The sequence below is a fragment of the Symphalangus syndactylus genome, chromosome 2 (genome assembly GCF_028878055.3).
Source record: "Symphalangus syndactylus isolate Jambi chromosome 2, NHGRI_mSymSyn1-v2.1_pri, whole genome shotgun sequence".
NCBI lineage: Eukaryota > Metazoa > Chordata > Mammalia > Primates > Hylobatidae > Symphalangus > Symphalangus syndactylus.
Window position 1 is genome coordinate 6,947,110 of NC_072424.2, and position 11,814 is coordinate 6,958,923.

Sequence of the window (11,814 nt, forward strand, 5' to 3'; positions counted from 1 at the left end):
GCACAGCACACACACACATCATACACTCACAACACACATAACACATGCACACTCATGCAAACATACACAACACACAGAGAACATACACATACAACATATGCAGACACACAAGGCACACCCATAACACACAGCATATGCACACACATTAACCATACACACTGCACATATACATAACATACACCCAAAACACACATGACACACACATACACACATAAACATACACACCACACATAGAACACACAATACAACACATGCACACACAACACACACCCACAACACACATATAAACCATACACACCACACATACACACAACATACACCCAAAACACACATGACACAAACATACACACATAACCCTACACACCACACATACAACATACAATACAACATGTGCACTCACACAAAATGCACTCATAACACATAACATATGTGCACACACATAAATCATACACTCCACACATACACACAACATACACTCAAAACACACAAGACACATGCATACACACATAAACATACATATACAACATACACACCACACACAACATGCACATTACACATGCACACTCATGCAAACATTACACACACAACATATACTCACAACACACACTACATATGCATAAACACAACACACAGAGGCCACACACGTAACATATACCTACAGCACACATAACACATGCACACATATTAACATACACACCATGCAAAACATACATATACAACACATGCACACACAACACACACCCACAAAACCACACAACATATGCACACACACATACAACATACACACCACACATACAACATACACCCACAACACACACACACACACACACAACATACCACACACAATATATACACATATGACACACACACAATGCACATATTACACACATAACACATACACACTCCCCCTACAGATGCACAGAGTGGTCCCCAACCTTTTTGGCACCAGGAACCGATTTTGTGGAAGAAAATTTTTCCATGGACTGGCAGGACAAGGGATGGTTTTGGGATGAAACTGTTCCACCTCAGATCATCAGGCATTAGATTCTCATAAAGAGCATGCAACCTAGATGCCTTGAATGCACAGTTCACAATAGGGTTTCTGCTCCCGTAAGAGTCTAATGCCACTGCTGATCTGATGGAAAGTGGAGCTCAGGTGGGAATCCTTTGCTCGCTGGCTGGTCACCTCCTGTTGGGCACCCCAGCTTGTAACAAGCCATGGACTCATCCTGGTCTGTGGTCTGGGGGTTGGGGATCCTTGCTTTACTCCTTGCAGGGAAACTGTAAAAGCAGACCACAGATCACTTTTCCAGTAAGAGGAAACCAGGCATGAGAGGCAGAGGAAGTTGTCGTGAAATTATGGCACGGAACCAGCAAGGTGCCCAGACGCACTCTCCTATGCCAGTGGCCTGGCGTGTATGTTACACAAATGTACAGAATGAAACAGCTAGCAAGGGATCATGTGTCTAAGTCACTCTAGGCTTTTCGGTACTGCTGTGCTTTCTCCCCAAAGCCATCCCAGCTGCCCACGTTCCTCCTCCACCATTCACTCCATTCAATATCTGTCTCATTTAAGGGAGACTTTAGGGTGTCACTTCTGAGCTATGTTTCCAGGAGACCCAGCTTACTAGGGAAGGCAGGGTGAACATACAGAGATCATTAATTATCATTTGGCAAGTTCTCTTCATTAGTATTTTGGAAATAGTAGTATTAGTGTTAAAACTATTTTGGAGATATAAAACATACATGAGATTGTTAAATATAACTTTAATATTTTAAATGGAAATGTTATATGTTTCTTAGGTTCAGGAAAATTTCTAAATTGTCCCCTAATTTTTCTGGTGTTTTTTATGGAAAAGATCAAAAACAGAAAAACCTAGAAATTGCATATTATTTGTTCTAATTTAAAACTATAATCTGAGAGATTGCTGAATTAGATAATAGTGTTGAATACTGGAATAACATTTCCTCATTATTTGTGCTGTTCCAAATGTAACAGCTACAGATAAAACACAATTTTCTGTTTAATCTGTATTGTTAACATTGTTTCCATCACTCTCCTACCTAGACAATCAACGAAATAATAAACCAAGCGCTGATTTGTGGCACTTACCAATTTCTGTGGTGCAAATGCTCCCATCATGATAGACTTCTGAGTTTAAGCTGCTCACCTGGCAGTACTGAGCACAGAAGTGGGAGGAGATACACGAGAGTGCAGCATGACAGAGTGCTCCCACCATGCAGACACAATGGGCATAAAACACTTCAAGAGCACAGATAATAGTAATGTATGGAAACATAATTGGAAAATGATGGATTTTGGACCCTTACTACCTTTGTTTTTAATAGGATTTATTTAAAAGTGAGTTATATAATTTAATTTTGAGTAATGGTCATGTTTAACCAATGAATTGCAAAATTTCTGATTGTTAGCATTTTTACAAGCTGATACAAGGATTCAGGCTGAGGCAGTACTAGTTTTCTGGAGCATGCTCTTCTCACCGCGGAAAGCAGAACATCAAGGAGGATGAGCAGAGACACAAAATGTTTCCTACAGTCCTTTGCTCAGAACAGGTATGCCCTCACTTCCTCTCAATTCCCATTGGCCAAAGGAAATCACATGATCAGGTCCCAAGTCAATAGAATGGGCTATATCATAGTTCACCCTGAGAAGAGTGGTAAGGTGTGGAGCTGAGAAGAATTTTGAATGAGTGATATGGTCTACTAAAATTTTGAATGATAATTTAGCTGGGTATAAAATTCAGCATTGACCTTAATTTTACTGCAGCATTTTGAAATTGCCATTCCATTATCTTCTGACATATATTATTGATGATGAGAAATTCACTCTCATTCTAATTATTCTGTAGGTAATTTATCTTTCTTTCTAGTGGTTTTAAAGATAGTTTCTTTGCTCCTGATCTATATTTTCACTATGATTAATTTAAGTATGGGTTTGTTTTTTCCCACTTAATACAGTGTGCATGTTTTTCATCAAATTTGTAAACTTTTCAGGTTTGCTTCTCCATCATTCCCTTATGTTTTTCTAAAATTCCTCTCAACTTCATATTTGAGCCTTAATTATCTCTTTCCATGCTGAATTTCATTTGAATTCCACAGTGCTGCCTTATATTCCTCTTTGCTTCCCACATAGAATTGCTAAATCTATTACAATTTCAATTTCATCAACTGTTTATTTCCAAGATTTATTATTGATTCATTTTATACCCATTTGTATTTGTTTCATTTCTTTCTGTTTTTATTTTCCACTTTCTTAATTATTAACAAACATTATATACCCTAATTTGTCTTTTTGAGCACATAAAATACAATTATTTTAAAGTACTTTTAGTCTCTTTTGTAGAGTGATTTTTCACCTAGCATAAATCATTGTTGTAATTATTGATTTCATTGGCTGTATTTTTAAGCCTTAATAGTCCTTACACGTTCTGAATTTTTGTTTGGAAGGTAATTTGTCCGGTTGGTTCTGTTGTTCTGTTGTTTATTTCTCTCTCCTATTGTTATCCTTCTAGCAGTGTTGTGATTGCCTTTGGATCCCCAATCCAGAACCAAATCTTTGAAGGTGGTTCAGGGCCTCAGTTCTGAGATGGTATTGAGGCCACACCAGCTCCAATCACCGAGTGAGTGAGCGAGTGAGTGAGTGAGAAGTGAACAGGTTTATGTAGCTGCTGGCTGGAGGTCATTTCCAGTTCTTCCTGCCTTTCTGCTCATTTATTTTCACAATGGCCTGGGGTAGCAGTTCACAGTGTTGTGATGTGCAGCTTTGTTGTATGAGTGGGAAGAGTCACATGCCACACCCTGACTTTACTCTGTAGCCTGACTGTGCTGCCACATCTCATGTGGAATGTTTTTAGTCACCTTTGTCCTGTATGAATCAAACTCCTGCAGCTGCTGCTTCCTGTGCCTGGAGGCCAGTGATGCCCTAGTCTCAGCCCTGTTTACTGCTCAGCATTCTGCTATTTCTGATTCACAAAGCATGATTTATCTTGCTTCTGAACCCTGCACTGTCTTTTCTTTTTTTCTCCTATTTATATTTCATCTATTATTGCTATGTTTTGGGGGCAGAGGAGATGCATTAAAGCATAACTTTACCACTATGCCAGCTTGACCAAAATCCCAGCCATTTGATCTTGGCTGCTAACTGAGCTGGAGGATCCCTGAGTCTAGAGATGAATCTATGTAGTGATGTGAGAACCAATTAACCCATGGGAAACCAACCCATATGTACTTGATTCAAAGATGAATATCTTACAAAACATTAGAGACACTGTGGCAAACCACACCATGAAGAGATGGAACACAGTTGCCGTTTGTTTACAAACCACAGAGGACTTGAGGGAATTGAGGGAAAGTTCCATTTCTGTAGTCATTTGGAAAAAGAACAGATAAGAGTTGTGAAGTTTAAAATATGCTTCCGTGTGGTTGGCTACCTTATACGTCTGCATAAGTAAAGGGATAATACGTGACCCACAGAATAACAGAATTTTCTATTTTGCAAGAGAAAGTAAAACAAGGGTTTTATCTCATCCCTGCATTGTCCTATCCAATCACATCCTTAAATTTCCTTTCTGATAATTTTGTCTACCAAAGAGTAGAAGATCTGAAGAGACTGCTCCACAGGACAAGAGGGAATCGATAACTAAAATAGGTCACGAGAAACTGGCGAAACTGTCTTGTTGCTGAGGATTTGTGAGGATCAGAAGAGGGAGTCAGAGCCCATTAGCCATGGCCCTGACAAAGGAGCTTTCAAACACGCTAGGGCAAGACTGGAAGGTGGGCTCCCGTGGCCGGAGACCATTCCCTTAAGTGACAATAGGAGCAAACTCGGAACTGAGGAGAACTTTCATGCACCACTATCTCATCGGTGTCCCCAAACAGGACACTTGAACAGGTATGATACGTTTGCTTGCCTAGAACATCTAGAATAGTGTTTTCTCCCTTGGCATGGGAGAAAAGGGAATGGTCTTCAGACAGCAGGGAGTAACCTTGTCATTGGTAAAAGTGGTGCAGAATGTTCAGAGAATGAGGGGAGGTCATATGGTGGCCAGAGGACATCCTGGGAGCATTGGCCAAGAAGCTCCCTGCACCTGCACTATGGACATTGGAAGCCTTGTGGAGATCAAGCAAAGCACCAGTGGCTGAACAAACACGCCAAGCCAGTCCAACTTTCAGTGAGATGCAGGAGACAGAGATGTGGGGTACCTTCTTGTGGGTTTGACGGCAATCATGGGCAAGGTTTAAGAAGATGCTGTTAGATGGTTGCTGTGTTTACAAGTAGGAAAAAAGAAGCTATCATGGGAACAAGCCTGAGTTGACAAAAACAAGCTTTGCCAATTACTGTCATTTCTTTCTTTGGCAGTTTTACCAGAAGGACAGGCAGGGAATGTAATTGATGTAGCTTCAGAGAGACTTCAGAACTGATGTAAGTGTCCACCTGCTGGCTGTGTTTCTGGCCTGGGCACCAGGCAGGGTCACGATGTGACAGGGCAGCTCTAGAAAGAGATGCCGTCTACTCTGTGACTTTCCTTTTTCTGCCTACACATCTGAAGTTCTTTCAAGTTCATCTACACCTGGAATGTTCAGCCCTGAGCATCGCAGAGTAGGAGGTCATGTTTCTCGAGGGGGCAGCCCTCACGGCCAAGGGATGCAAGCACGCATCCTTCCAGAGACATACCCTTCTCTTAGGGTGTTTGCCCAGGTGATGCCCAAGACTCAAGGAGCCTGGCAGCAGCCACGCTACACTGGCTCAGAGGGCATTTGGAGTCAATCAGAGTTCCAACTCCTTTTTTTCTCAAGAGCTACTTTCTTTCAACCTGTGAATTATTGTAGAAACATTAGCTGATTAATTCTCTCAAGTTATCACCATTAATCTGAGAGCAGCCAATTGAAGGAAGGGTTGGAGATTAAGTCTGATCCAGAATAAGGGCTTCTTGTTTGGGGTCCGGAGTCTCATTTGGATGTCGCATATGCGGCATTTTATTGGAGGTAGCAAGGGGAGTCAGGCTTCCGACATCCTTCAAGGGGCATTAGGACGCTCCATGGTGCAGACACAGGTGCTACGGGAGCCGTCCGTTCAAAACAGAAGGATGGCCAAGCCCATCCACAGAGGTCTTCAGAGTGCTGCACAGCTGGAGAAAACCCCAGTGGACAGGTTTATCCTGAGCTTTCTTATATTTACCGAAGCTGCCCATGGCCTTCTCTGCTCAGCCAAGAGAGCACAGGACCAGCCACTGGATTTTTAATGTGAGGATGACGTAGTGAGCAGAATAAGGGGAAGAGCACGCCCCCATCCCTCCGTCTGTCTGGGGAGTTGGGCGTAGCCGTAAGACTTGAACGCTTAGTGTGTGGCATGCTCTGTGCACAGCCACAGTGGGCTGAAGACCAGGCAAGGGAGAGCCTGGACCATGGGAAACTGCACAACACAACGAGGGGATGAAGTCAACCAAATGACCATTGAGATGTCAAACCGGCTCGTGTGAAGAAGATGCACATGGCAGATAGGCCTGGCTGCCCGAGGACCTCTTGTGTGGAGACCGCCTGAGATGGGTGCTGTAGCCCCTCGCCTCGTCCACAAGTCTTTCCTTATCTTCTATGGCGTCTGAAGTGGTGTCTTAGTTTGGAATCTTCCAGAAGCCGACTCTGAGGGAAGCATTCTAGTGCACATAGTTTATTAACAAGAAGCAAGCATTGTTGGGAGAGCAGGGACCTGAGATGGGGAAGGGGAGGAACCCATGAATGGGGCATTCTCAGCCCATCACCAACAGTGACCAGAGGTGGGCCCATGGGGAGAACTCTGGAAAATGGTGTGAAACGCATACTCCATGGGATCCCCTGAAGGCCGAGGGAGCTGGGGTGTTTGTACCCCAGTACCTGTGAGTCTAAAGTTGTGGGCAGACCCCAGGAATGGGAATACCTGGTACTTTACCTGGGTAGGTAAATTCCAGTGGGTGTAGGCAGGGAGCCAATGGCATCTCATCGGCTACCTATGGCCTGATGGCTCCAGGTTGGTCTCTAAATGTTTCCTCAGGCTTGGAGCATCCATGCCCTGCAGAGACTGCCTGGGGGTCTGCTCTCCTATGGCCCATGACTGCCTCCTTTGTGCCTGGTGCTTCTCCTCCCAGTGGACCTATTGGATCACCAGGCCGGGTCCACCAGTCTCTTTAGCCATTGTACTATTGGATTCAGTGACACCCATACGCTGGCTAATTCATACATTCCAAGTCCATTCAGAACCTACCGTGTGTGCCGGGATGGCCATAGGGGTGACCACAGACAAGCTCCTGCAAATAACTACGTACAAAGTAGATGACAGATCCTCTCTGAGTGATGTAAAGGGCAATGGATGAGTCTATCAGAAAATGGAGAAACCTGTTCTAGTCATTTTCATGTAGTCAACATAAATTCATGGGCCACTCACCGGCCATGCTGGGGATGCAGAGGTGGCAAACAGACAGAGGCCTGGTCAATGTGCTTAAGAGGGAAGCTGCAAGGTGCAGCTGTATTTTTTTTCTTTTTCTTTTTTTTTGAGACAGAATCTCACTCTGTCGCCCAGGCTGGAGTGCAACGGCGTGATCTCGGTTCACTGCAACCTCCACCTCCCAGGTTCAAGCAATTCTCCTGGCTCAGCCTCCCGAGTAGCTGCGATTACAGGCATGTGCCACTACACCCGGCTAAATTTTGTATTTTTAGTAGAGACGGGGTTTTGCCATGTTGGCCAGGCTGGTCTCGAACTCCTGACCTCAGGTGATCCGCCCACCTTGGCGTCCCAAAGTGCTGGGATTACAGGCATGAGCCACCGTGCCTGGCCTGTATTTTTTGGAGGGACCACTAGGCTGCAGTGTGGAAAATACCTTTAGCAAGGTGTGGAGTGTGCAGTGGGAGTGTTGAGAAGCTGCATAGCAGAAGCGATCCTCACAGTGTGTGAGAAGATACAACTGTCTGGTGTGTTTCATGGAACAGGAAAACGCGACCTCGTAAAGCAGCATTGCTAAATCAAAAGGTTATTAATTATCTCATAATGGTGATGACAGGGGAGGCACATAATTTTCTCACCAACATTGTAACTCGAAACATCACCCATAACTCATCCAAGCACTGTGCTGAAACTGTAGGAATTACTCTTCATTCATTCCTCAATTCCCCATTCCCTCCATCACCAATCAATTTCCAAGTCCTGTAAATTCTGTTCCTCCGTATTTGGCAAATCTATCCAGTTTTCTATTCCCTGGTCTAGACAACCACCGTCTATCATCTGGTTTATCCTCACCGCTCTCGACACGTCTTTCTGCTCCCATGTTTACCCCTTTGGACCTCCCTCCTCCCTAAATATCTGACCAGTTCACTCCTTCCTGGGGCTCTGGTGTCTGGGGTGAAATCAGTGAGGCTGCCTCGATCCTCAGTCCTACGTACTCCCTCTGCCCAGCTCCAGTAAAAGCTAATCCAGTCCTGTCTGTGATGCGTGGGTTACAGATGCCAACACACAGAAATAAACGTACATGCTTGCACTCTAAACTTTTTGGAATTCCAAGAAGCATATTATTTTTGTCAGATCTTTCAAGGTGAAATTTCAGAATACATCTGCTTCTTGAAGGCTCGTGTTTACAGGCTCACAGGAATAGACTTTTATGTAAGCTGAGGTTTCTACTTCCAGTAGAATTATGAGGCCATTACATTATCTTATAAGGTATTATTTCTGTAGTTCCAACTCTGACCAGTACTGATGAGTGAATATGTACCTTAAATGAAATATAATTAAAGAGATAATTGAACTGTTTTAAAATATTAACCTGAATTTGAACTCAATTGTTTTTTAGTTCAAAATGTAGGCAGACTCAATAGGGGATGAGAATCTCCTTTCATTCATTTCTGAACTTCTATTTCAGGCAATTACCTCGGTTCTTGTTGGCAATCTATTTCCTTTTAGTAACAGATCAGTAATCAAAAGTTGAGAGCTTTCAATCTGCAGTTTCATTTGAAAGTTAGGAGCACAGAGTTTGTTAGCATGCAACCACTCTCTTCAAAATCGCCATAATATTCCTGTTGCTAAAAGAACATTTAAGAACAAGAGGCAAGGTAAGGAGAAAGAGAGAGAGAGAGAAGACATAGGAGAGAGAACAAAGTAAATTCAGCTTCCTGAATTTTCCTCCAATTTTTGCTGACGTTCTAAAAGGGCTAAAAAATTATTGGGGGCATTGTATTTTGAAGGAGAACACCAAGGGGGGATTTGCTGTCTGCTAGTGTGTGGTGTGTGTGTGTGTGTGCATTTGTACGAGTGCATTCGTGCTCGTACATTATGCTGATATTTAGTGACTTGTGCATGGGAACACGGAGGAGAGCAGAAGCAGCTGTCAAACGCAGGTGCAGAGAAGGACAGAAAAATTCCGCCTGGACCCAGCAGGTGAAGGAAGGGGTCACCTAGGAAACCCCATGCCTCACCCAGGTCAAAGTTTTTGAATGAAATAGGCATATTCTCTCTTCACTGTGGAGATACCTTGAAGGAAGAGCTAAGGACGTCCTGGAAGGGCTGTCTGCGTGGGCCCAGGATCCACGGGAAGCCAGGTGTCCTTGACAGAACACAGACCCTGCCTTTGCAGAAGATGCACATTCAATAGCTTCTGCCTTTAAAATCAGCTTCAAACAACCTCACACTTGAATGGCTCTGGACGTCTTCCACCAGGCCTGAGCATTCATAAAGTTTCTGTGATGTGGGTGAGCCTCTGGTTGTTCTGAATTTCTAGGAAAAAACATAGCTCTGTTTTAGAACCAGATTTAAGATTGCGTCCATGAAGACATGGGGCCGCATGACGCAGTCCATGACGATGCGCCGTGCCTAATTTCAGGGTGATGCTGGGCCCTCGGGCGGGGCCACAGGCTGACTGTGCAGGTTCTGGGACTGCGTTGGAGGCCAGTTGGCCCCCGTTGCCCCTTCTTTTGATGACCCTGGATCTGCCACGTATCCACCTGCCCCACCCTGTGTTGGTGTTGGGGGCATCAGGTGGAGCCCCTCTCCTCATGGCCTCAGAGATGCCACCCAGGGAGACAGACCTGAAACACACAGAGGCAAACACATCAGTGTTTAATTGAAAACTGTCGTCTGTGCTGAGGGCAAAAACAGTGCGCTACTCAAAGGGTTCCAGGGGAGGGAGCCCCTGGGTCCATGTGCAGAGCCTGGCAAAGCCTCCCTGGAAAGGCTCGATTCAGCTGAAATCTGCAAATCAGGCCTTTATGACAGAGGGAAATGGTCAAAGGTGAAGTTTTGGGAAAGACATGGTGGCTGGACAGGCTGGGATGGCAGCCGCTGAGGGGCCTGCTGTCTGCTGCCATTCTGCATCCCCAGGCTGCCTCCATGGCCCCACACTGTCCCTGACTCCATTCTTGCTGTTTGCCCCAGCCCGTGCTCCAGGAGATCAGAGTCTGCTACCTGGTTTTAGGGGTGCAGTTTTGGGAAACATGGTGAGGGCCAAACGAACGCAGCAGGAAAGAGTGGGAAGCTGTGGGCTCTGTTGTCAGCTGCACTGCGACGACCCTTCATCCTCCCACCTAGTCCTGAGATGCCTCCTCTGGGGTATCCGAGGGCCTCATCTGGATCGCTCGGCAGGCTGGGAGGGGCAGTGCAGAGGTGCCCTGGGTCAGCACATGCCCTGTGGTGCCCCGATTGCTTCACAGTCCTGGGTCATGGGCGGATGAGTGTGGATGTGGGGCGGGGGGGGCTGCTCCTGTGACACTTCATGCCCCAGGCTTGACAGGGAGGCCCTTCAGGGGTGAGAGGTGTAAGGTGGGAGCTGTCAGGTGGCACCAGATGGGGACGGAGCTCATGAAGCTGCTCCTTGCTGAGGGATGGACAGAGCAGAAGGCAGCGTTGAGACGGAGGACAGGCATACAGGGCCTGCTGCACCACCCCGAGGTCTCTCTTCCATAACACAGCCCAAAGGATAGCCCTTCAGTCATACTGTGCCCTCCTTCCTACTGGCCTTACTACAAACTCCAAACCATTGATCGTGGTCCAGGTGACTGCTATGGATGGAATGTGTGTGTCACCCCCCAAATTCACATATTGAAGCTGTAACTCCCAAGGAGATGGGATGAGGAGTGGGGCCTCTGGGAGAGGAGTAGGCCAAAAGGCAGGGCCCTCATGGATGAAATTAGTGCCTTATACAAGAGACACAAGAGAGGCAATCTCAGCCACGCTTTCAGGTTTTCAGGATTCGTGGGCTCTAATTCCACCGGAGAATCCAGGGGAATCCCACGCTGCCCCGCCATCATGTCCACCTGGCAAAAGCAATGCTTTCTGCAGACCAGGACTCCTGGCTCCTCTCCAGAAGCTTCTACACATGCAAGTGGGGAAGGTCCTTCCATAAAGCCATCACATCGAACACCCAAGAACCATGGGCATGAAGATCAACACCCATACACCACCTTATCTTTTGGTTCACAAGACTATTCCAAAGAGATGCCGAAGTAGGTCCTCAGCAGAGAGGAAAGCCGTTGACCAAGACACTCCATGTTTTCTGGAGGCAGGACGTCTAAGTGCCAGCAGGTCTCAGGCCTCCCCAGCACACCTGGCAGGACCCAGGCAGCACTCCCTGCACCACTGTGTTTGGAGGAGTGAGGGGCAGTGTGGTCCCCTGGGCGCAGCTCCAGAGGACCTCCGTAGATAGAGCCTGCCTGCCCATCCAGCAGCTGTCTGCCAGTATCACAGGAAACACCACCCCAGGCTGCAGGCCCAGCTTCTGACATGCCTCTTCCCAACCTGCCCCTGCTCCACCCCAATCTCCCTGCTCCAACACTGCGCAC